Source organism: Ahaetulla prasina, chromosome 3, assembly GCF_028640845.1.
Source record: "Ahaetulla prasina isolate Xishuangbanna chromosome 3, ASM2864084v1, whole genome shotgun sequence".
In the NCBI taxonomy this organism is placed as follows: domain Eukaryota; kingdom Metazoa; phylum Chordata; class Lepidosauria; order Squamata; family Colubridae; genus Ahaetulla; species Ahaetulla prasina.
The window spans coordinates 119,555,454-119,580,618 of record NC_080541.1 but is presented as its reverse complement, the minus strand read 5'-3'; the positions used below and the strand labels follow the sequence as shown (position 1 = coordinate 119,580,618).

The 25,165-nt window shown below is 40.7% G+C and overlaps 1 protein-coding gene across 3 annotated transcripts in view; it reads right to left on the bottom strand.

Moving 5' to 3' along the window:
- Nucleotides 1-25,165, bottom strand: part of PRRX1 (paired related homeobox 1) — a 100,945-nt gene that overhangs the window by 58,676 nt on the left and 17,104 nt on the right. The window lies entirely within an intron of this gene.

Here is a 25,165-nt window from a genome sequence, read left to right as displayed (position 1 = left end):
AGATGGAATATAGTTTAACTTTTGGAGGACAGATAGAAAAATTTATGGATGTAATGTTGGTACTTGGTTAAATAGAATTTAATTGTTATAGTTGATAGATTTTGGATATAAGTTATAATTTTAATAATGTTATTTGACAGATGTAAGGTAAATTGAAGAAATATTAATATTAGCAATGTTATTTGATTTATATAAGTGATATTAAAGATATGAGAAGATAGAATATTGTTTATTTTTGGAGATTGGATAAAAATTAAGAATTTAAGCTGGAAATATGAATTATATTTGGGAGACTGTTTAAGGAAGAAAGGTATATTATAAAAGAATTTCTGATGAATACTGGAAGATGGAATATCATCTTGGTCTTGATCGATGAAGATTGGATATTAAAAACTATAAGATTCTGAAGACTTCAGGAGTGGAATGGATTGATATATATTTGGTGTTAACTGATGAAGATTGGATATTAAAAACTATGTATTTTATTGATGAACTGGAAATACTAATTTAATTGGAAGATTCTGAAGATTTTAGGAGTGGAATGGACTGATATATAATGGACTGGAAGAAGAATGTACTTTTTGTTTCTGGAAGGGAGTTAAGGTCTTAGAGAGGAGTGACTATGGATTATGACTTATGTTGTATTTTAATTTATGATTGTTAATCTTATACCCTGTACTTTGTTCTGGGAAGTCTCGGGGTGGGAGGGGAGGGGAGGGGAGGGGAGGGGAGATGAAGGATCAATGTAAAGGAATGATTGAAGATATGTAATTAAGAAATAGAAATAATTTGAAATGAAATCGGGCTGCTCAGCTGCCATTTCAGAAGGAATGGAAAGGAGAGGAGAGAGTGAAGGAAGAAAGTAGGTAGGAAAGAGAGAGGTAGAAAAGGGGGAAAGGAGAGGAAGAAGAAAGGGGAAAGAGAGAGGGTTAGAAAGGGTGGAAGAGAAAAGTAGGGAAGGAGGAGAGGATGTAGAAAAGCGAAGGAGAGGAAGGATGAAGAAAGTAGAAGAAAGTAGAGAAGGGAGGAGGAAAGGTTTGTTAAGGAAGGAAGTGGTAGCTGGGCAGGTCCGAATAAGTAACAAATGAAAGTTAATGACTAATGTTGAATAAGAGACTGTATATTGGATAGGTTGTTGGAAAATGGAAATAAAACTTTTTTACTAAAAAAAAAAAAAAAAGGAAAGAGGAAGAAGACAGAGTAGCCTAGAGCAGAATCACTCATTGCAGAATTCCACAGTGATAAAAGAGCTCCCCTATTTGTATTGCAATACCCCAGTTTGTGGATGCCTTTCTGCTTGGTTGGTGAAATGCTATTTCAGGGAGTCACAAAAAGTACAAGAGTAGAAGGATAGAGATTGGTGATCCTTTCTTTTCCAGATCAGAAGCCATTTCCTTCCTTCTCCCCTGCCCCACCACCCCATCTGCCATATTTCACTCTTCTGTTTGAGCATATTTTGAGCAAAAAACTGTTTCAAAATTAAAGATGTGAATAAAAAATCAAACTGATAAAACTTTTGCTTGCTTTCAGCTTAGTTTAATTTGCAAAGGAAGGGATTTTTTAAAACCATGGAATCAGTTTTGACCAAAAAAGGGTTAGCTTTCACATGCCTAAACCAAAATAGTTCATTTCCAATTCATGAAACGATTTAATTAAAATTAAAACACTAAAATAAACAATTAAGATACTAGGATTGAAAACATAACATTTTCTTCATGTTATGTCATTATTGTTTATTCTTCTATTTTCTATATATAAATGTAGTAAATAAAATATCAAGTACAGATTGGTGAAATACACTTTTTATTCTGAGGAATATTTCTTTTCTAAATTAGTTTACTGAAATATGTAGAATGAATCAAAAAATAAAATTGAATACCAATGATGTTATATAAAATAGACACACAAAAATCAGTTATCTACTTTAGGAATGTAAGCTGCCTAGATTCTCATGTGGCAAGAGGTGGGCCATATAAGTTTAATAAATAAATAAAGTTTATTTTTTGTGATGCCTATTAAGAGCTAGCCAGTGTTAACAAAATCAGCAGCATATAAAGAAAATGCATATAAAATGTTTTATAGGTGGCACCTACCCCGCTCGAGATTAGCGAAAATGTACCCTAAAATGAGCCCCACATGCTGGAAATGTAAAAAGAAAGAGGGAACATATTACCATATGTGGTGGTCCTGTCCCGAGTCTCATAAATATTGGCTTAAAATTAAATATTGGCTACAAGTAATTACTAGTGAACAAATAAAATTAGAACCAGAACTCTTTCTATTGGGGATTTTCAAAAAAAAAAAATATGTGAAGAGCACAAAATACCTAATACTACACATATTAACTGCCACCAGGATGGCTTTCGCTCAGTGTTGGAAACAGCCATGTATACCTACAGAGAAACTTGTTATACAAAAGGTCATGAACTGTGCAGAGATGGATAAATTAACACTGAGTTTAAAAGATAAAGAGGCATCAATATTCTATAATGTATGGGAAAAGTGGTATAAATGGATAGAATGGAGACAGATTAAGATAGTTAATTATTAAGTATAAGCAAAAGATAAAACAAGAATGTAAATACAATTTAATTTTTGTAAATAATGCACGGAGTATTGTTATAAGAAAACACCACAAATAGCTGTTAAGTGATATAATTTTTTATGTTATTTATGTTTTTAAGGTAATAAAAGTTCAATAAAGTATATTGAAGAAAAAGAGACAGTGTTGAAGAGACACTTTGAGATTTAACTGGGATTCAGGAAATGTCTGGTTCACATATTGATCTTATCAAGAACTCAGCAGGACAGTCTGTTCCAGCTTCAAGACTGTTACAAACACTGCATGTAAAATCATATTGTTGAGTCAGTTGCAAAAAAACTAGCTTATTAAATTGCAATACTTTTTATCATTGTAGTGCAAATGACATACATTAAATGTATAGAACAAGAATAGTTGTGATAAATAAGGCAGAAAGGTGCCTGGAACACCTTCTTTTTTGCAAAATATCTAAAACTTCTGTAGCTCTTTATCCTGGAAAACAAACAAATAAATAAAAACATACACATTTTTAAAATACATGTATGCCCTGACATCCAGGGCATATTTTAGAAGCAATCTAAAATGTCAATCACTGAAATTCTGGAAGTAGATAGGCAATAAACAAGAAAAGTATTTCTTCTGACAACATATATTATTTTCCACAAAGAATGATGGTTGTACTAGATGATAAAGTTTTTTTAAAAAGGAATGAATTTATTTTTTTTGAATTTATATCCCTCCCTTCTCCGAAGACTCAGGGCGGCTTACATTGTGTTAAGCAATAGTCTTCATCCATTTGTATATTGTATACAAAGTCAACTTTTATTGCCCCCAACAATCTGGGTCCTCATTTTACCTACCTTATAAAGGATGGAAGGCTGAGTCAACCTTGGGCCTGGTGGGACTTGAACTTGCAGTAATTGCAAGCAGCTGTGTTAATAACAGACTGATTTAGTCTGTTGAGCCACCAGAGGCCCCATAATAAGAATATTAGTAGTTATTGACCACAGAAAATCTTCAAAATTAAAAAAATAGAGAGATGATGTATTATGTGTTCTGCTCTGTACAAAGCAGAAAAGGTGCCTGGAACACCTTCTTTTTTGCAAAATATCTAAAACTTCTGTAGCTCTTTATCCTGGAAAACAAACAAATAAATAAAAACATACACATTTTTAAAATACATGTATGCCCTGACATCCAGGGCATATTTTAGAAGCAATCTAAAATGTCAATCACTGAAATTCTGGAAGTAGATAGGCAATAAACAAGAAAAGTATTTCTTCTGACAACATATATTATTTTCCACAAAGAATGATGGTTGTACTAGATGATAAAGTTTTTTTAAAAAGGAATGAATTTATTTTTTTTGAATTTATATCCCTCCCTTCTCCGAAGACTCAGGGCGGCTTACATTGTGTTAAGCAATAGTCTTCATCCATTTGTATATTGTATACAAAGTCAACTTTTATTGCCCCCAACAATCTGGGTCCTCATTTTACCTACCTTATAAAGGATGGAAGGCTGAGTCAACCTTGGGCCTGGTGGGACTTGAACTTGCAGTAATTGCAAGCAGCTGTGTTAATAACAGACTGATTTAGTCTGTTGAGCCACCAGAGGCCCCATAATAAGAATATTAGTAGTTATTGACCACAGAAAATCTTCAAATTAAAAAAAAATAGAGAGATGATGTATTATGTGTGTTCTGCTCTGTACAAAGCAGAAAAGGTGGTGGATTAGATATTCCGATATAACTAATTAAAGTCCTACTTAGGCTATTAAAGACAGTTTTCACCAACCTGGCACACCCAGATGTGTTCCCTGCTATCTCAGCCAAAATTCTAGGACTGAGATCACCACAGATCACTAACCAGGGGAGAACTACCATAAGAGACTATGAATAATTGGATTCTTTGATTTTGAGATATGTTTTCATGATGAACAACTCCTGGCAAAGAAATGGGCTTCACCTTATGAGACCTGGGGAAAATGTGTTTGGGGGACATTTTCTGGACCTAATCCAGAGGCCTTTAAATTGAATCTTGTGAGGATGGAGAAGACAGTCCATGAAATAGTATGACATCACTGAATCTATTTATATAGCTGCTCTACTCAGTATCTGACTCAGGATGGCATATATCACCAACAGGATCAATAAAAATGACATACTAAAATATAGTATTTATTTATTATTTATTTATTATTTAAATTTGTATACCGCCCTTCTCCCGAAGGACTCAGGGCGGTTCACAGCCAAGTAAAATGCACAATACATACAATTAAAATACTAATAAAAGACTTATTTAAATTGGCCATAATTAAAATTTGGAAGTAAAACCCATTTAAAAACCCATAACTTAAAAAACTAACCCAGTCCAGCGCAGATAAATAAGTAAGTTTTGAGCTCGCGGCGAAAGGTTCGGAGGTCCGGAAGTTGACGAAGTCCTGGGGAGCTCGTTCCAGAGGCGGGGGCCCCACAGAGAAGGCCCGTCCCTGGGTGTCGCCAGGCGACATTGTCGCGCCGACGGCACCCTGAGGAGTCCCTCTCTGTGAGAGCGCACGGTCGGTGAGAGGTATTTGGTAGCAGCAGGCGGTCCCGTAAGTAACCCGGCCCTATGCCATGGGCGCTTTAAAGGCGTTCACCAACACCTTGAAGCGCACCGGAAGGCCACAGGTAGCCAGTGCAGCCTGCAGGATAGGTGTCACTCGGGAGCCACGAGGGCTCCCTCTATCACCAGCGCAGCTGCATTCTGGACCAACTGCAGCCTCCGGATGCCCTTCAGGGAGCCCCATGTAGAGCATTGCAGTAGTCCAGGCGAGGCGTCACAAGGGCGTGAGTGACTGTGCACAAGGCATCCCGGTCTAGAAAGGCGCAACTGGCGCACCAGGCGAACCTGGTGGAAAGCTCTCCTGGAGACGGCCGTCAAATGATCTTCAAAAGACAGCCGTGCATCCAGGAGAACGCCCAAATTCGCACCCTCTCCATCGGGGCCAATGACTCGCTCCCGACAGTCAGCCGCGGACTCAGCTGACTGTACCGGGATGCCGGCATCCACAGCCACTCCGTCTTGGAGGATTGAGCTTGAGCCTGTTTCTCCCCATCCAGACCCGTCGGCTTCCAAACACCGGGACAGCACTTGATAGCTTCATTGGGGTGGCCGGTGTGGAAAAGTACAGCTGGGTGTCATCAGCGTACAGCTGGTACCTCACACCAAAGCCACTGATGATCTCACCCAGCGGCTTCATATAGATGTTGAACAGAAGGCGAGAGAATCGGCCCTGCGGCACCCACAAGTGAGGCGCCGGGTCGACCTCTGCCCCGTCAACACCGTCTGCGACCGGTCGGAGAGATAGGAGGAGAACCACCGATAAGCGGTGCCTCCACTCCCAACCCCCAACGGCGCAGCAGGATACCATGGTCGATGGTATCAAAAGCCGCTGAGAGGTCTAATAGGACCAGGGCAGAGGAATAACCCCTATCCTGGCCCTCCAGAGATCATCCACCAACGCGACCAAAGCCGTCTCAGTGCTGTAACCGGTCGGAAGCCGGACTGGAGCAGGTCCAGATAGACAGTTTCCTCCAGGTGCAGGGGAAACTGATATGCCACCATACTCTCTACAACCTTCGCCGAGCGGGTTGGAGACCGGACGATAATTACCTAAAACAGCCGGGTCCAGGGAAGGCTTCTTGAGGAGGGGCCTCACCACCGCCTCTTTCAAGGCGGCCGGAAAGACTCCCTCCAACAAGGAAGCGCTCGTAATCCCCTGGAGCCAGCCTCGTGTCACCTCCTGAGTGGCCAGCACCAGCCAGGAGGGGCACGGGTCCAGTAAACACGTGGTGGCATTCAATCTACCCAGCAACCTGTCCATGTCCTCGGGAGTCACAGGGTCAAACTCATCCCACACAACATCACCAAGACCGCCCTCAGATACCTCGTCTGAATCGCCACAATTTTGGTCCAGACCGTCCCTAAGCTGAACGATTTTATCGTATAGATAACCGTTAAACTCCTCAGCACGTCCCCGCGGGTCATCCCGCTCCCCTGGTGAAGGAGGAGCGGGTCACCCAAACAGGGCAGCTGGGCGGTTATCTGCCGACGCAATGAGGGAGGCGTGGGCGCCTCGCTTCCCTCAGTGCCACTAGGTAGGTCCTGGTATAGGATCTAACTAGTGTCCGATCAGCCTCTGAACGGCTGGACCTCCAGGAACTCTCTAGGCGTCTTCTCCGGCGTTTCATCCCCCTCAGCTCCTCGGAGAACCAAGGAGCCGGTTGGGATCTGCGCCGGGTCAGAGGCCGCAAAGGCACGACACGGTCTAAAGCCCCAGCCGCAGCCCGTTCCCAGGCTGCAGCTAGTTCCTCTGCCGTGCCGTGAGCCAGACCCTCAGGAAGTGGCCCAAGCTCCGTCCGAAACCTCTCTGGGTCCATCAGGCGCCTGGGACGGTACCACCGTAATGGTTCCGTCTCCCTGCGGTGTTGGGTAGCGGTCAGAAAGTCCAGGCGAAGGAGAGTGATCTGACCATGACAAAGGTTCAATGACTATTTCCTTTAAGTCCAGATCTCTCAACCACTGACCAGAGACAAAATCAGGTCCAGTGTGCCTCCCCGATGTGAGTGAGGCCATCCACTACTTGAGTCAGGTCCAAGGCCGTCATGGAGGCCAGGAACTCCCGAGCTACCGTCGATGACGAGCCGGCAGATGGCAGGTTAAAGTCCCCCATGACTAAAAGTCTGGGGGTCTCCACTGCCACCCGGCAAGCACCTCCAGGAGCTCGGGCAGGGCAGCTGTCACGCAGCAAGGAGCCAGGTACGCGACCAGCAAGCCCATCTGACATCTATGACCCCACCTCACAAGAGGATTCACACCCGGCAATCTGAGGTACAGTGGTCTCCTCGGCTCTAGACTCTCTTTAATAGCAACCGCCACCCTCCACCCCTACCCTGGGCCTCGGCTGATGGAATGCACGGAAACCCGGTGGGCACATCTCGACCAGGGCACACCTTCAGTGCCCAACCAGGTCTCCGTAACGCCTATAATATCCGCGGCACCCCCCTGAATCAGATCATGTATTAGGGGGGCCTTATTGGCCACGGACCGTGCGTTGCATAACATCAGACGAAGGCCCAGGCTCTGAGGGTCTTGGCCATCCGGGGAACGGAGAAGTCAGATCGGGCACGCGATCGCCTGCAACCATCGAACGCGTGCCCCCCTATGTCGATACGATCCCCCCCTTCCGCCATATCTGCCCCTCCCACTTACCGTGCAAATAGACTCACCCTCACACAAAGGAACACACTCCCCCCCCATAACCTCCGAACCCAATTGATAGTCGCCACGAGCATGCGCTGGAACTGGTTTCCCTCCCGACGGGCTACCCCCCTCACCCACCCTAACCCTCCCACCCCCACCCAACACTACCCTCCCCCCCCCTTCCAACCCAGACCCGTCAGTTCCCACCCTCCCCTTAAAAGTCCCATTAAAATTCCCCTTAAAAACCCTATTAAAATAATTAATTAAAATTAGTTTAAAATTATTACTTTGCTATATAATTAGTATGAAATTATATAGCAAAGCACTGACATAGAAAGGCATAAATATCAAGGGGAAAAAGAAAGCATCAAACTAGTCACATCACTCCCAGACTCAATTGATCATTGATTCATTATGTGCCATTTAATCATTTTTGATTCCTAATGACCGCATAGACATCCTATGATGACCAAGACCTAACACCTAAAGAAAAAAAAGCCCCAGATCTTTAATGCCCTTGCAAAAGCAGAAAGGGTTATCTGAATCTAAGGAGGAATGCTGTTTCAAAGGGTATCAAAAGCAGCATCAAAGAAAGGTCATTACCTGGAGCTCACCAGATGACATCACTGAAGTGATGGGACCCAAAGCATGCCAACTTTGTCAGAGCTGGCAGGTGTAACCGGAGATGGATGGTCTCACAAGTAACCTAGTCTTGAGCTGTGAAGGACTTGACAGGTAAGACCCAGCAGCTGGTAACCAGTGCAGTTCACAGAGTATAAGTGTTACATGGCATATGAGATATATGGATTATCTGTACTGTTTCATTCTGGACAGTTGAAAGTTCTGAGTGATCACTGAAGGCAGTCCATGCACAATGTATTGCTGAATCAATGACCTTTGGCAGAGGCTAAGGAGTACACAAAATTTTGCAAAGATCCTCTCAGTCACATCTGCTTTTCAAACAGGAACTATGCCTCTGGGAAGACTCCCTAATTGCATAGCAGATCTGTTTGCAGTAGTGCAATCCCACCTAAAATAAAGATGGGAACTCCCCTGGATCCACTCAGTCTCATGAAAGTTAGATCTGATTTTGTTCTCCCCTTTCCAGACCTTTCAGCCTCTAGACACCAAGACAGAACTTCAACAGCATCAACTGGTGGGTTCATGGTCGAAATGTGTAGATGGTTAAACAGGAACAGAGAAAAAACAAACCCTGAAAAATCCGATATAGAAATAGCATTAGACCAGATCTCTCCTATCCACCTCCCTCATCAATGCTGATTGCAACACCTCTATCTTGGTCCTGCCGTAGATCATCAATAAGCACAACCAATGTCATCTACATATTGTATTCAAGTCTGAAACTTGACTGAAAGCGAATAATTAAGTTCAAACAATTAAGTTCATCCAGAACCCTTTGGAGCTGCAGTTGACCACCCTCTCAGCAAGGGAAGCTTGGAGACAGGTAAGAAATTAGAAAAGAGGGCAGACTACAGCTTCTTTAAACACAGGTAAGACTATTTCTCAAAGAAGAATTGACCACTGCTTCGAACCAGCCACCTCCCTCTTCTTAGAAAGCCTTAACCAACCAGGAGAGCATGGAGAGCATCCAGTCACAGTTTCAAGGACCTTGTCTATTTTCTCAGGGCCAATAAGATCTAATTGTGCCCAGTCGATTGGATGTGCACAAACAGACTCCAAGTATTATTTGATGGATGCCATGCAAAGTATTTGCAGTGGCTTTGCAGGTGAACTTCCAATCCAATCTTCCCCAGCAATAGCCCTGCTAGATGGCAATCAGTAGAGACACAGTAAGAGTTATTCCACTTTGGCTGCTCTTATTACCATGGTGTAAGCCTTAACAAAAAGTTTTTACTTGTTTCCAGTCAGATTTGTTCTTTGTTTTCCTCTAGCATTGCACTAAATGATTGTTCTGCCATTTCATCTCAAAGACCAGATAAATAGGTCCTGCTTCCCAGCAGTAGAGAATGCATAGGGAGAACTCCAAAGCCATCAAAGAGTGAATGGTCTATGACAAGGCAGAAACAGAAACATCCACCAACTTTAAATCATGTCACCCCTGCCTGAGCAAAAAACAAATCCAATGTGACCCCACTGGGTATCATGTTCTCAATGACTTGGGATAGGTCCATAGTGGCTATGATAGCTGTGAACTCCCAAGACAGTCCCCCAGGATCATAAGTTTGGGAAACTCCAAATCGATTTATGAATCAAGTAGATTAGACTTAGAGATGATGCCCCGCAACCCAGAGATCATTACAGAGTCAACAATCTAATTTGTTCCCTAGAGCTCAATTTCACAATTGGTCATTTGTAGGCTAGCAACTCTGACAGCCACAAGAATCTCCTGAATAACAATATTCTCTTCTACTGAGATCAGAGCTGATGCCACACTTAAAAGGGGGTGGGACATACATGTCTGAAAAAGAAATTATGATTTCTATGTCCACCAAGTTTAAATGATCCAAACCAGATTGGCCCTCTCTTCCAAAATAAATTATTGGATGAGAGGAACTTTATTGCAAAACATTATGCAGCAGCAGCCTGAGACCAGGTCTCTACTACCAAGAATCCAGTGGTAAGGCTTGAAGTAGAGTTAGTACAGAATTACTGAGAGTACATTCCCCAGGGGCAGCACACACTCTGATGTGCAGGATGTGGAGGTACATAAAAATGGACACAAAAATACAATAAGTTTGTTATTTCAAAGTCTCTCATTATATCAAGATCTCACTTGGTTAAAGTTTTTGAGTGGCTGACAGTAACTAAGCTTAAGGCAATACAAAACAATAATCATACTTTAATTTTTCAATAAGATAATTTTCAATAAGATTAGAAAAGTGTGGGGCAGCATCCCATTAAAGAAATCCTCAGGTCACTGGGAAATCAGAAGGGCTGGAAACTTCTCAAAAGAAGATATTGGAAGTACAATCACATATCCCTCCAATGGAGAAAAAATGGGACAGCTTAGGAAACTATTTTGGATGTTAAGGAGCTTTTGACTACCTCAAGGACGTAAAAAATGGAAAACAAATATAATCACCAAGAGGCATATCAGCTAGTAGCCACAATTTGCATGAAGAAAGTCACATTGGCTAAAACATGGAAATGCTTGCTGGAGAAGTTAAAAGCACTGAAAGAGGTTTTTTGAGGAAGGGGAGGGGGCGCGATCCCCCTCCATTTAGAGAAGATGGTGAATTGTGATGAAATCAATTCCTCATCTCTTTTTTTCTCCTTAAAGCAGAGCTGTTTTCAAATATTCATATCCTTCAAAGGTGGGGGAGAGAGTGCTATGGTAATACGCTGGTCAATTTGATATTAATAGCGGATATACTATGCAACAGATAGTACTTTTCAAGAGGCAAATGGACTTTCTGGTTTTTCTTTTAAGGTGTTTCACTTCTCATTCAAGAAGTTTCTTCAGCTCTGTTGCCTCTTGAAAAAGCACTTTTGACACAACCATGACCTGGATGATTGAGAATCTCCATAGACATTTATGCAATAGTTTTAAATGCTTCAGTAGTTGAAGCATTTAAAAAGAGTGCATTGCTTGGCATGAGTTGGCATGGGTCTATTAAGAACTAATCATGCTAAACCTATCTGATCTCTCTCTCTTTTTAAAACAAAATTGTTAATTTTGTTGATCATGGGAATTCATTGATCATAGTATATCTTTATTTCAGCAAAGAGTTTTATGAACTCTTACATGGAATTCTAAATGTGAAGATTGCAAAAGACAGAGTGTTATATGTTATCTTAGAAATAATTGAACTCAATAGATATATGTCAGTAGCTCTGGGTCAAGCTGGAAGGAGGGATCATGTGCCACATGGTTAGAAAATAGGATTTTTAAATCTGTGAGATAAATTATAGCAATTATAATAGAAATTATACCTAGAGAACAGTGTCAAGATTCAAGAGACTTAGGACAAGCTGAAACAATGGGCTGAAACTAACAAGGTATATTCTGAAGGAACAATGCAAAATCTTTCACTGGGTTAAAAAGCCATGTCTATAGGATGGAGATAGGGGAGACTATATCAGGTAGGAATACACGTGAGAAGAATTTTGGTGGATCATAAGCTGAACATAAGGCCAACAATATGATTAAGTTACAAAACCAAAGCAACACATTAAAAATATTACATCCAGTTGTATTTTAGGAAAGACATTGACAGAACTGTTGTGTGTTTCTCTGGAGAAGATCAATCAGCATGATAAGGATTAATGGGGCACTGGAGAAGAGGGATCCTATTTTCTAACCATGTGGCACATGATCCCTCCTTCCAGCTTGACCCAGAGCTACTGACATATATCTATTGAGTAGGGAGATATGAAAGTTATCTACAAATATGTGAAGGACTATCTTAGAAGATGAGTAGGCTTGCATTATATCAGGAGGAAGGAATTAAAATGCAAGGAAGCCAATTTTGATTAATTATTGGGTGTGGGAGTCTTAATATTGCACAATGCTCAACACTGGAACAAATGGCTTCAGAGGTGGAAGGGACAGCCTCTCCTTTGCTGGAAATATAGAAATTGAAGCTGGGTGGCCATACACTAAGGATTGCTGTAATTGTGGGATTCTGCACTGGACAGTGGGTTTGACTAGATGATCACCAAGGCCCCTTCCAAGTCTTACATTTTATGGTTCTATATTTTGCTTAGCTCTAAGAAGAAGCTATCAGTTTTAGTATTCTGACATATATCAGGGTAGAAAAATAAATATTCCACGTATCTGAAGATGAATTTCAGACAGCCCCTTTAATAGGTTTGTAAAACACAGCTCATTAAATATTTGCTGGGAGACTGAAAACAGGAAAGATTTTTTTCCACAGAGAAGAGAATGTCCAAGAAAAGCCCTTTTTCACCAAACTTGGCAGGCAGCTTGGAGATATCTATCTTCCTCACCAAAAGTGTTCTGTCACTTAGCTGGGAAGTAACAATATGCTGACAATCACACCACAGACATATTCTGTATTTTATTTGGCCTGAGGGATTATTCTTGAGCACCAAGTCTTTATAACTCGCATTGGTTAAATGAGATTTGCTGCATTTCCAAAGCTTTGTGTATTATTGGCAGCAAATTTGTCTTTAGCTTATGAAATTATACTGTATACCTCCACACAGTGCATAATGTATTTGGCAGCCAGCTAGTGATTTAGGGTGGAAAATGGAACATCTCGTGGTTCATCTCTTCTCTGGAGGGATTTTAATTGGCTATGGCTTCAACAAACAGTTCCCTTCAGATTGCTCAAAGCAGAGGAATTCTGAAGATAATGCTGTGAGTTATTTCAATTAGTACATTAGTTTCACATGCAGTTATTTGTCATTCTCACATGACAGCTGTGTAGCTTGAGCAATAAATGTCAAGCTACTAACAACTAACCATTTGTAAAGTACTTAGATGTTCAAAAAAACTTCACATCCCTTCTAAGTCTGTCAATATTATTTTATCCAATTCTAGCAACTGAGATTAAGAAATTATTCATTTTTACCCCCTCTTTATTAATTTTATCAATAACTCAAAGTGGCAAAAATTTCTAAAATTCCTTCCTCCTATTTTCCCCACAACAATATCTCGGTGAGGTGAGTTAGGTTGAGGGAGAGTGATTGGCCCAAGATCACCCAGCCAGCTTTCATACCTAAGGCCAGACTACAACTCAGTCTCCTGGTTTCTTGTCTGGGACCTTAACCACTAAGCCAAACAGCTCTTTACTGGAAGATACTGGATGAATTCACAAATGCATCCAGTATATGAACTTTCTAACCACTAGGAAGCCCTGGCCAAAAACACTAGACAGAAACTAGGGCTACCATATCTAGGCTACAAAAAGCTTGATGATCTATATCAGGGATGTGAAACTCGCGGCACATGGGCCAGATGCGTCACATGCTGGCCCCGCCCCACCTAGATGGCAGCAAAGAGATTCTTTGATTTCATCAAATGGTTGTTCACATTTCTGCAATCCAAATGTGTTTATCTTAAATACAAACCAATAAACCAGTCTTCTTCAAACAGCTGTTTTCTAAATAAGAAGGATTACACTGTCATCCTTCAGCCAGGCTGATCATTGGCTGAAGGATGACAAGAATGCAATCCAACACATCTGAAAAGCATACTGTGGGACAGAAGCCAAGCTCTAGTGACTCCAGTGAAGCTTGAGACAGGCTTCAGAAAATTTGGAAAATGCAGTTCCCTAACACCACAGAAACAGTCTCATTTAGATATTGAAGGAGCAGTTTCAGTCTGAAAGTCTGTTTTCTGACTTGATAACTTGTTGAATGCTACAAATTTGCATCAGCATGATTGATTGATTTATGTTGAAATATTCCTGATCAACCTCTTCTATTATATATAAACTCTTTTGGAGAAATCAAACACATCAAAAACCCACATGCTGTCAGATGACAATCCCAAAGCTGAGTCAAAGATTGTAGTTTTAAATATAGCTGAATAAAATGAGATTTATTTCATTGAAGGTGGTAGAATTTACTTCATTGGGAGCATGCAAAAACTTATTATTATTATTATTATTATTATTATTATTATTATTATTATTATTATTATTATTATTCATATTTATATACCGCCCTATCTCCCAAAGGACTCAGGGCGGTTTACAGGCATTTAAAAAACAGATAAATACAGTCTAAAAACAATTAAAAAACTTATTCTAAAAGCCTAATAATTAAAAATATAAGAATAAAACCCAATTTAAAACCCATAAATTAAAATCTAGCTCAGTCCTGCGCAATTAAATAAGTATGTTTTAAGCTCGCGGCGGAAGGTCCGAAGGTCCGGAAGCTGACGAAGTCCTGGGAGCAGTTCGTTCCAGAGGGTGGGAGCCCCCACAGAGAAGGCCCTTCCCCTGGGCGTCGCCAGACGACATTGCCTCGCTGACGGCACCCTGAGGAGTCCCTCTCTATGAGAGCGCACGGGTCGGTGAGAGGTATTCGGTAGCAGTAGGCGGTCCCGTAGATAACCCGGCCCTATGCCATAGAGCGCTTTAAAGGTGGTCTCATAAAGATAGCGTGATCATATTTCCTCTTTTTAGAGATCAAACCCCAACATGCCTCCAAATCTGAGTGACAGAAAGAGTGAAAAAATTGTGGTCTTTTCTTTTCATTTTTACCAGTGGATGCACCAGATGGGGACAAAGGAAAGAGAAGAAGCAAGTCATGAAGTGTATGCAAAGGTTACATGAAACATGTATGAACATCACATGTACTCAAACACCCATTCAAGGAAAGAAAAGCAGTTGGTGTCTGCCTTTCATGCAGAAGTGGGAGAAGTGGGAGGAATAAAAAAAAAGTACAGTGCAGTACCTGCCTTGAATTCTCTGACAAATTAAAGCCAAATAAAACCTGTTATTGGAGCAGCAGGCTATAATTATTTATGACAAGGAAAGAAGCCAGATAAAGCAAATTCATTTTAATTTCTTGAGATTAAAAAAAATGAACATTTCATTTTCTGAACTTCTGATCCCTGCTTCAATGAATGTTGAATAATGGGAAAAATTCCAGACGCTGAGATAAGGGTTGAAAGTTGGATATCATGGAAGTCTCCAATTTTTACATATATATTTTTTAAAAAATATATTTAAAAATAAATTTACATATATTTTTCCTGTCACACACAGACCCACAAGCTTTTTGGGACAGTAACACAGATATATGTTGAAACTGTCTGAACATACCCTTGTGCCTTGTAAAACTTGAATGTTTGCTCATAGGTACAAAAACTTCAGAATATGATATTAGTACAGCTACTCCCATAGTCTGGATTGTCAAATATGTGATGTTTTGTACTGCATTTATTAACACTTAGTTGTGAGATTCAAGGAACCAAATAAGAGTAAAAGACAAAATGTAATCAAGTGAGACTATTTTTAAACATTGAGAACTCAAATGCTCATCAGTCTTTTTCATTGCTGATCAAATTGCTGAAACCTGGAAACAGATTTCTTGCTGTCTGTAAAATTCATAGAATTCTACTTTGCATCTTTATTTCTTAACAAGACAAAATAAATGGGAAAAAATAGGAAAAAACTATTTGCTCAAAAAGCCAGGAAAATCTTTGAGAACAGACCTTTGAAGACTCCAGCCAGAATGATTGCCACCTGTATGACCCTAGCTACTTTCACTTCCATAGCACTATTTGTTTAAATTATCCTAGAAAGAGTTCTCTCTGTTATTGATACAGGTAGTTCCCAGTTAAGGACAGTAATTAAGACCAGAATTTCCATTGCTAGGTGATGTCATAAAGAGTGACATCATGTCGTCACTTCACTTAGTGACGACAATCCCAGCACTCCCCATTGCCTTTGTTAAGCAAAGACTGTGAGTTGTTAAATGAATCCCAGGTGGCTTGCAAGCAGGCCAGAAGGCAGAACTGGGGTGGCTGCTGGGGGGGGGGGAGGTGCAAGTGACTTACTAGAGTGATTTCTGATTTCCCTGCTGACTTCCCCATTGACTTTGTTTGTGAGAAGCTGGGAAATGGTGAACATGTAACCATCAGACACTGCAAACATCCAAATCATGATCAAGTGACTATGGAGGTGCAGCAACAGCTAGAACTCTGAGGACCAATTATAAGTACCACTCAGTTCAGCACCGTTGTAACTTCAAACAGTTCCTGAACAAGTTGTCATTGAATGAGGATTAACTGTGATAAGAGGACAGGCAGGAGAAAATCAATGCTGTCTGTTTCTGTAAGGGAAAACGGTCTATAATTGGTTAGGGATTTGTTGAAAAGAGCTTTTTCTCTTTTTCCTGGGCTAGCGTTGAAAGCTTCATAGAACACAGACATGTCTTCGGTGTGTATAATTTCAAAGATCTGTCAAAAACTCCAACTTATACAAATATTCTGATTGTTTTGCTAAGTTCTGCCATCTCTGTTTTTCTGCAAAGATCCAGCTCTGTTCCATTAGGCCTAGTTTGCAGTATTGAGCTCTAGTTCTTTTGTCTTTTCAGAACATGTCAGTCTAGAGATAAGTTTCCCCAGCCCACTTTTCTTTCATTCAGTCTGATGCTGTTTTTGCTCACTTTTTGTCCCCATGCTCATCCTGAATCAAGTCTGCAAGATTTCAATTTAATTGGTAGGTAAGATTCAGAAAAGAGACAGTTTAGTTTAGTAATTAAAGCATCAGGCTAGAAACCGGAAGACCATGAATTTTGTCCCTCCTTAGGCACAAAACTAGCTGAGTGAACTTGAAACAGTCACTTTCTTCCAGCCTTAGGAACCAGGAAAAGGCAAACCACTTCCAAAATCTTGCCAAGAAAACTGCAAGGAGTTGTCCAAGTAGTCACCAGGCGTTGAGACTGACTCAAATGCACAACAGCATATGTTTCACAAAGGCAAGGATGGAAAACAAGGTGTCACACTGAACCCTTGTGGAAGGTTTATGTCATTCTAACAGGATCTTACTGTATTAAGCAATTTTCTATTGGGAAGAGAAAACTCCTGTCTATACCTTTTTTCAATGGCATTATTCTTTTGTATGAATTCATTTTAACCAAATGGCACATATTTCAGGTAAAATTAGAATTTAAAGTTCAGAATCAAACATTGTACTTAAATAAGATTTAAAGTTTAATGTATATTAATACTTCCTAAAAACATCAGTAAAGTATTAAAAAATCATGCTGAAGTCTTTAAAAAACATGAAACCATGTTCTATCAAACAGACAAAGTTGAAATCTGCCCTTTTATGTAAAAAAGAAAACATTAGGAGCAATAAAAGTGACCTTTTGTGCCAAAGCATGGTGAAATATGAAACAGAGTTCTTGTTGTGAGTTCTTAGACTCCAGGCTGAAATAAATGCAATGATGCACACAAAACTTGGTTTTGTAGCTTAGCATATTGTATGAACCAAACCAATTGCAATTTATCCAATAAACCATTGCTAAGCAATGATTCAGGTGAAATGTGAGCATCAGTATTGATGTTGATAGTCCTTGTAATCAACTAAAGAAATGCTGTTCTGTACAATATTAACTACTTCTATCTTATGAAAATGTTTGGGAATGTAATCTTCCAGGAAATGATATTGCCTTCTATTTTACATTCATAGATAAACAGTGAAACAGAAATGCTTAATTTGACAGTTGCTTCTGTACGTCTATATGAATTCTATAGTGCAGCAGGAATCTAAACAATATAACCAGATCATAGAAATATTCTATGTAACTGCAAACAATTCTGTTTTAATTACTGCAACTAATCAAAATATATAGTTGTTGGAAAACAGGAAAATTGGAAAGTTAGTAATTTTTAAACCACTTTTAAAATGGTAACAGATTTCAGTCTGCTTAGCTTTGTTATGGACTATGCAACAACTGAAGCAATTGAACAGATGGTTGGATCAAGGCAGGTGACAGGCCAAGTGAGGAAAACAACTTGGAGGAAAATTTTGGATAAGTAAAATGAGGCAGATGAATAGAAACAGATCTGAACCACACAACCTAATCTACTGGAAGATTATCCAGCACTGGTAATAGGCAGTAGTGTACTCTTTAAATTTACCAATAGCTGTGATGAATCATTCCCATTTCAAATTGCTCATTGTAGCATGAATTGGCAACTGTCCTAGTTTTATCCAAGAGGAAAAGAAAGATTTTTGCTATATCATCTGAACTGGAAACCACACCTCCATAATGGTTCAGCAGGATTCTAGTATTGCATATTTGATCAATTCTACACACGAAGTTCTTCTAAAAGCAACAGGTTCTGCTAAGCCATTAACCTGTATGGTCTTAATTCTGCATGAAGACGTCTCAAGATTGTGGACAATAGTAACCATGTCATCTAGATTGACAGAAGAAATACTTTCCAACTGGCACAAATTTGAAGGCTAGATTGCTGAAATATCAAAAGATACCTCCACTTGTCATTGATCATGACACAATGATTTCTGACAACAGCAATCTTTCCCTTCTTGGTTTACTGCTCTGACATTCCGACCTGCACTTCAGCCATATACCCAGCTGACAGGTCAGACATCCAACAATTAGACCCTGCCGTAGGAATTAGAGTAGGATAGAGTGAATTCTGTTGAAATTCTGTTGATGCTCCTTCTGGGCTTCTCTGGGCAGCTTTGCATGCCCAGAGAAGACCACATAGCACTCATAGCACACACATATAGCAATTACACACTGGATAACAACAAAAAACAAATAGCACTAGCTACAGTTCTTGTGGCAAGAGATGAAGGCATGGTTGTGAGCTCAAAGATGAAAACTGATGTTTCCAGTGAAAAGTGTTAAATGCAAAGAAGGGGTATATACCCTCCAGCTCATGAAGCACTTGAGTGTAACATCTTTAAATCCTCATTAAATCTACTGGTTTTAAAGTAGCATTTTCCTTTCCTAAATAGATACTATCCTATGATAACTTCAATTACTTTTGCCTAACTCAAACAAATTAAATTAAATATTAAAATTTGAATGCTTTGTCATAGATTATCTTGTCAGCAAATCTGTTGCAATCAGAAAAGCATTTGGAGAGGTCTCCTCTGTCCACTGCACATCCTCCATCACAACCATTTCTTTCCCAGCCTTTGCCTTCTCCATTAGCATATTGTTTCCTCAAGTCAATTCCCTTCTTGTTTACCTGCCCCTGTTACCTCCAGGTTTCCGACAAAGCAAAAAAGAAGAAGACAACGAATCTCATTTATTTCATATTGTGGAGGAGAGGCTTTGCCCTTGTCTGCATAATGGTAGTCTGAAATGCAGTGTTTGCAAAAAATGAGGAATTAGAACTGGGGTTTTGTGGCTCACTTGTCAGTTTTCCACATCTATACATTTTTAAAGTTTACGTTATTTAAATCTGGGACATATCAGAATGAGGGTGCAGACAAATCAACCTAGTGAACCTAGCCCAAGAGAACCCTGATGTCTCACAGCCCCCATTTCTACTGCAGAGCCCTAACTGGTGAACATTTTCTGCCTGGTCATCTGCTAAAAGAGAACTCCAGTCAAATAGGGAAACACACACACACACACACACACACACACACACACACACAACCACTCCCTTTGCCTGTATCAAGAGCCATTTTTTCCAGTCAGGGCAACATCCTTCATCAGTGACTTGGAACAGATACAAGAGAAGCAATGGGAACAGCCAAGTTGATGCTAGTGTTATTTTAAGTTAGCCTGATGCTGAGTGAACAGGGCTAGAAGGGAAAGGCATTATCAGACTGAGCTGTAAATTGGGAAGATTAAAGGGGGAGACAGAAAGAAATTTGATTTTTTGCTCCCAGTACATTTTCTCCTTACACACCATCCAAACCTGCCTATTTGGGGATCTGATACTCAGTTCCTGCCTTAAGCCCACCCACCCCCCATTCCTACATTGTCTTCTACTCTCTCCTTGATATTCTACTGTAATCCATCATGACATCATGCAGCCCTGGAGTCTCCAAGGCGCCTTACTTCATGCCACATTGCAGCTTCTGCTGAGTCCAAAAGGGAAAGAAAAATATCCCATGCTGGGAAAACAGTCTTGAGGTTTTGCTGGAGAGAGTGCTTGGAGGCAAATGTTTGTACAATTTGCTTGCTAAGGGGGAATCGGATCACAGGCCTCAGTGCAAACATGGAAAACCACAGAGATCAGGGAGCTGCTCTGTCACCACTCCCTGAGATATGGCCTCTCACTCTAGCCGATCTCTAGAATAACCTCACCTTTTCTGCCCAGTGCTAAGTAAACAGTCGAGGTGCCAGGGCTGGAGGCCAAAAGGGCATGACTTACCATCCCCACACAGGAAAAAGCAAACCTTCATCCAAGAATTTGCCAAAGGATTAGCTGTGAATGGGGCAGAAAGTTAAAGGCAACTCAGTCAGACTAAGCACGTAAGCTTCAGACTGTTCAGGACCAAAACTGATGAAAGTCCTGTCAGCCAAATTAGTGGTTTTAATAATTGCAATTCTGCTTCTGACATTTGCATGCAATTGTGCAAAAAGATTCATAAACAGAAGTTCAGGAGTTATTATGACAATGGTGTGCTTTTACACTAAGTCAGGTGTGATTATAGAGGTATAAGATTAATACAGGTAGTCCTCGACTTATGACCACTTACAACCACAATTGAGCCTAAAATTTTTGTTGCTAAGTGAAACATTTGTTTAGTGAACTTTGCCCCATTTTACGACCTTCCTTGCCTCTGTTATTAAGTGAATCACTGCAGTAGATAAGTTAGAACAGAACAGAACAGAACAGAACAGAATAGAATAGTATAGTATAGAATAGCATTTTTTTATTGGCCAAGTGTAATTGGACACACAAGGAATTTGTCTTGGTGCATATGCTTTCAGTATAGATAAAAGAAAAGATATGTTCATCAAGAATCATAAGGTACAACACTTAATGATAGTCATAGGGTACAAATAAGCAATCAGGAAACAATATCAATATGAACTGTAAGGATACAAGCAATAAAGTTAGTCATACAGTTATAATTGGAAGGAGATGGGTGGTGGGAACAATGAGAAGATTAATAGTAGTGCAGACTTAGTAAATAGTTTGACAGTGTTGAGGGAATTATTTGTTTAGCAGAGTGATGGCGTTCAGGAAGAAACTGTTCTTGTGTCTAGTTGTTCTGATGTGCAATGCTCTATAGTATCGTTTTGAGGGTAGGAGTTGAAACAGTTTATGTCAAAGATGTGAGGGGGTCTGTAAATATTTTCACAGCCTATAACAATAATAACAACAACAGAGTTGGAAGGGACCTTGGAGGCCTTCTAGTCCAACCCCCTACTACTATTGAGCAAGGTACCACATATACGGTACCTGTGCATTTTGTGTTTTTTTTTTGCCTAAATGTAGAACCTTACTTTTTTCACTGTTGAATTTCATTTTGTTAGATAGCGCCCAATGTTCAAGTCTGTCAAGATCCTTCTGTAACTTGAGCCTATCTTCTGGAGTGTTGGCTATTCCTGCCAGCTTGGTGTCATCTGCAAATTTTATGAGTTCCCCATCTATCCCCCTTGTCCAAGTCATTGATGAAGATGTTGAAGAGTACTGGGCCTAAAACAGATCCTTGGGGTACTTCACTGCATACTTCCCTCCATGTGGATGTAGTTCCATTGAGGACTACATGTTGAGTGCAGTTGGTCAGCCAGTTACGAATCCATCTGGTGGTGGTGCTGTCTAACCCACATTTTTCTATTTCATCTAATAGTAGGTTATGGTCAACTTTATCAAATGCTTTACTTTACTCTTTTTGACTCATGCAGTATACAGGTCCTCAATGGAAGGCAGGTTGATAGCAATTGTTTTTTCTGCAGTTCTAATTATCCTCTGAAGTCTGTGTCTATCTTCTTGGGTTGCAGAACCAAACCAGACAGTTATAGAGGTGCAGATGACAGACTCAATAATTCCTCTGTAGAACTGGATCAGCAACTCCTTGGGCAGTTTGAGCTTTCTGAGTTGGCGCAGAAAGAAAATTCTTTGTTGTGCTTTTTTGATGATGTTTTTGATGTTAGATGTCCATTTTAGATCTTGCAATATGGTAGAACCTAGAAATTTGAAGGCCTCTACTGTTGATACTATGTTGTCTAGTATTGTAATAGGTGGAAGTATGGAAGACTTTCTCCTAAAGTCTACCACCATTTCTACAGTTTTGAGTGTGTTCCGTTCCAGATTGTTCTGGTCGCACCACGAGGCTAGTCGTTCAACCTCCCGTGTGTATGCGGATTCATCATTGTCTCAAATGAGACCGATCAATGTTGTATCATCTGCAAACTTCAGTAGTTTAACAGATGGATCATTAGAGAAGCAGTCATTGGTATACAGAAAGAAGAAAAGTGGGGAGAGCATATAGCCAAGTTAGTAACCTGGTTGTTAAGTGAATCTGGCTTCCCCATTGGCTTTGCTTGTCAGAAGGTCACAAAAGGTGATCACATGACCCTGGAATGCTACAACAGTCCTAAGTATGAATCAGTTGCGAAGTGTCTGAATTTTGATCACATAATCATGGGTGTTGTGTATGATCCCATTGGTGGGAAATTCCAGCGGGAAAACATTTGAATTCTATTGGTGACCAACTGATCCAGGTGTGTATATAAGGAGAGCATCCTGCCTGCATCTTTTGCTGAAGTCTCACTCTAAATAAAAAGAGCTGTTGTCACGAATCCAGCCTCGAACTCCTTACTTGCAAACTAAACACTGGCGACGAGGACAAGGGTGACCTACAATTTCCGATCGGGACAGAGACAAAGAACCCAGCCCTCCCAAGATGGCCAACTCTGCCAACAAACTGGAACCATTTGATCCGGCGGAAGAATCATGGGAGATGTTCATGATAAGATTCAATTGCTTTCTACACTTCAATGACAATAGCCAACTACCTGATGATAAAAAACGGTCGTTTTTCCTCACCAACTGCGGCTCGAAAGTCTTCCGGATGGCGGTGAACCTATTGTCTCCAAGGCCAGTCCACCAAGTCGACTGGTCCGTCCTGCTAGATACACTTAAAGCTTACTATGAACCGACCCCATCGAAATACTCCCAGCGTTTCGATTTCCGCCTGCGTCTCCAGCTAGAGGGGGAATCTATCTCCGACTTTATCGCCTCCCTTCGACAAGCCTCCTCCATGTGCGATTTTGCGGCATACCTAGATGAAGCATTGCTGGATCAATTTATTTGGGGCATACGGGACGGCCAGCTGAGACGGATACTACTGGCTAGACGAAACCTCTCGTTAACTACCGCAATTGATGAGGCTATGGTATACGAGCAATCACACCGAGCAGCTTTAAAGATGCAGCAGCCGGGGTGAGTAAGGCTCCACCAGCCTATCGAGAGGCACCAGTTCATTACGAGTCCGCCAAAGCCCACTCTTCAAGTTCCAACTCCTTCGAAGAGGGGGAGGAAGAAGAGGCGACAACAGTTTGTCGAACACAGCATTCTCTCTGGAAAAAAAGTTTTGAGTTTCCCTGTTCCAGCTGTGGGGGAAGCCATCAGAGAAACAACTGCCATTTCCATAATGCAACGTGTCGCCGTTGTGAGAAGAAAGGCCATTTGGCTCAACGGAGACATATCGATCAACTCCGTAAACGAACAGAAAACAACTCCAGCCCTAACTATCATCCAATTCTTCCAACAGCTGACTCAAACCTAAGAGGACTGGATGACTCACCTGACCCCATCACCAACCCAACAGCGACTATTCCACCAGGGTTTGAAGAAACAACCACAAACATTCCACAAAATAGGGACCCATTGGAAAAGAGAGGAGGCACGGGAAACACCTCCGAACCAATGGAAGAGCTGGGAAGCGGGGAGGGCACCTCCAACCAGCATGTGTCCCCCGCCTCAGCTGAGCAGGTTTCTCCCACCAAACCTGAACTGCGCAGGTCAAGTAGAAACAGGGAACGCCCGAATTATCTATGTGACTATTATGAATATTATTACAATTGCTAAACATGCAAACCTGGGTGAAGTGAAATTCAGGGGGGGAGGAGTGTTGTGTATGATCCCATTGGTGGGAAATCCCAGCGGGAAATCCCAGCGGGAAAACATTTGAATTCTATTGGTGACCAACTGATCCAGGTGTGTATATAAGGAGAGCATCCTGCCTGCATCTTTTGCTGAAGTCTCACTCTAAATAAAAAGAGCTGTTGTCACGAATCCAGCCTCGAACTCCTTACTTGCAAACTAAACAATGGGGTTTCTGGAAAGGGCATAACTGTGAAAAACTGTCGATAAGTCACTTTTTTCAGTGCCATTATAACTTTGAATGGTCACTAAACAAACTGATGTAAGTTAAAGGTTACCTGTACCTCAGGACTGTCCCACTATAGTGCTGCCTTTGAATAGCGCTCCTATACGACTGCCTTTTGAGCGACTTGACATGCTACTGAATTTTGCAGAAAAAATCTGGTCTGCTGGAACAGGCAATCCTTAGTAATTCCAGTTCTTGGAATTCTAGTTACAATACTTAGAAACTCCTCCTTAACTTAACATTAAACAGACACAGAAATCATCTGTTCCCATGTGGTTCTGCTATTCTTTTGTGATCAACTGATTCTAATATCAGAGATCTGTCTGCTACTTCCATTATGCTGAAAGGATTCTCATGGAAGAGCAACCAGATCTTCTCCATCCTGTCATTTTGCTTCTCCTTCAGAGGTATAGTTTTATTCCAGGAAGAATTCAAATTGTTTTTGACAGACATTTGCAAACTGTTTTCCCATGTCTCATGTGACTTTTAAATTGTTTATTGTTTAAAAAATAAATTGAGAGCCATTTCAATTTAAAAATAATTTTATATGTTTATAAATACTTATGAATAAGTATTCCTAGAATTTCTGGTTGACCATTTTCTTGTTTGGCTTACTGCTGGCAAATAGT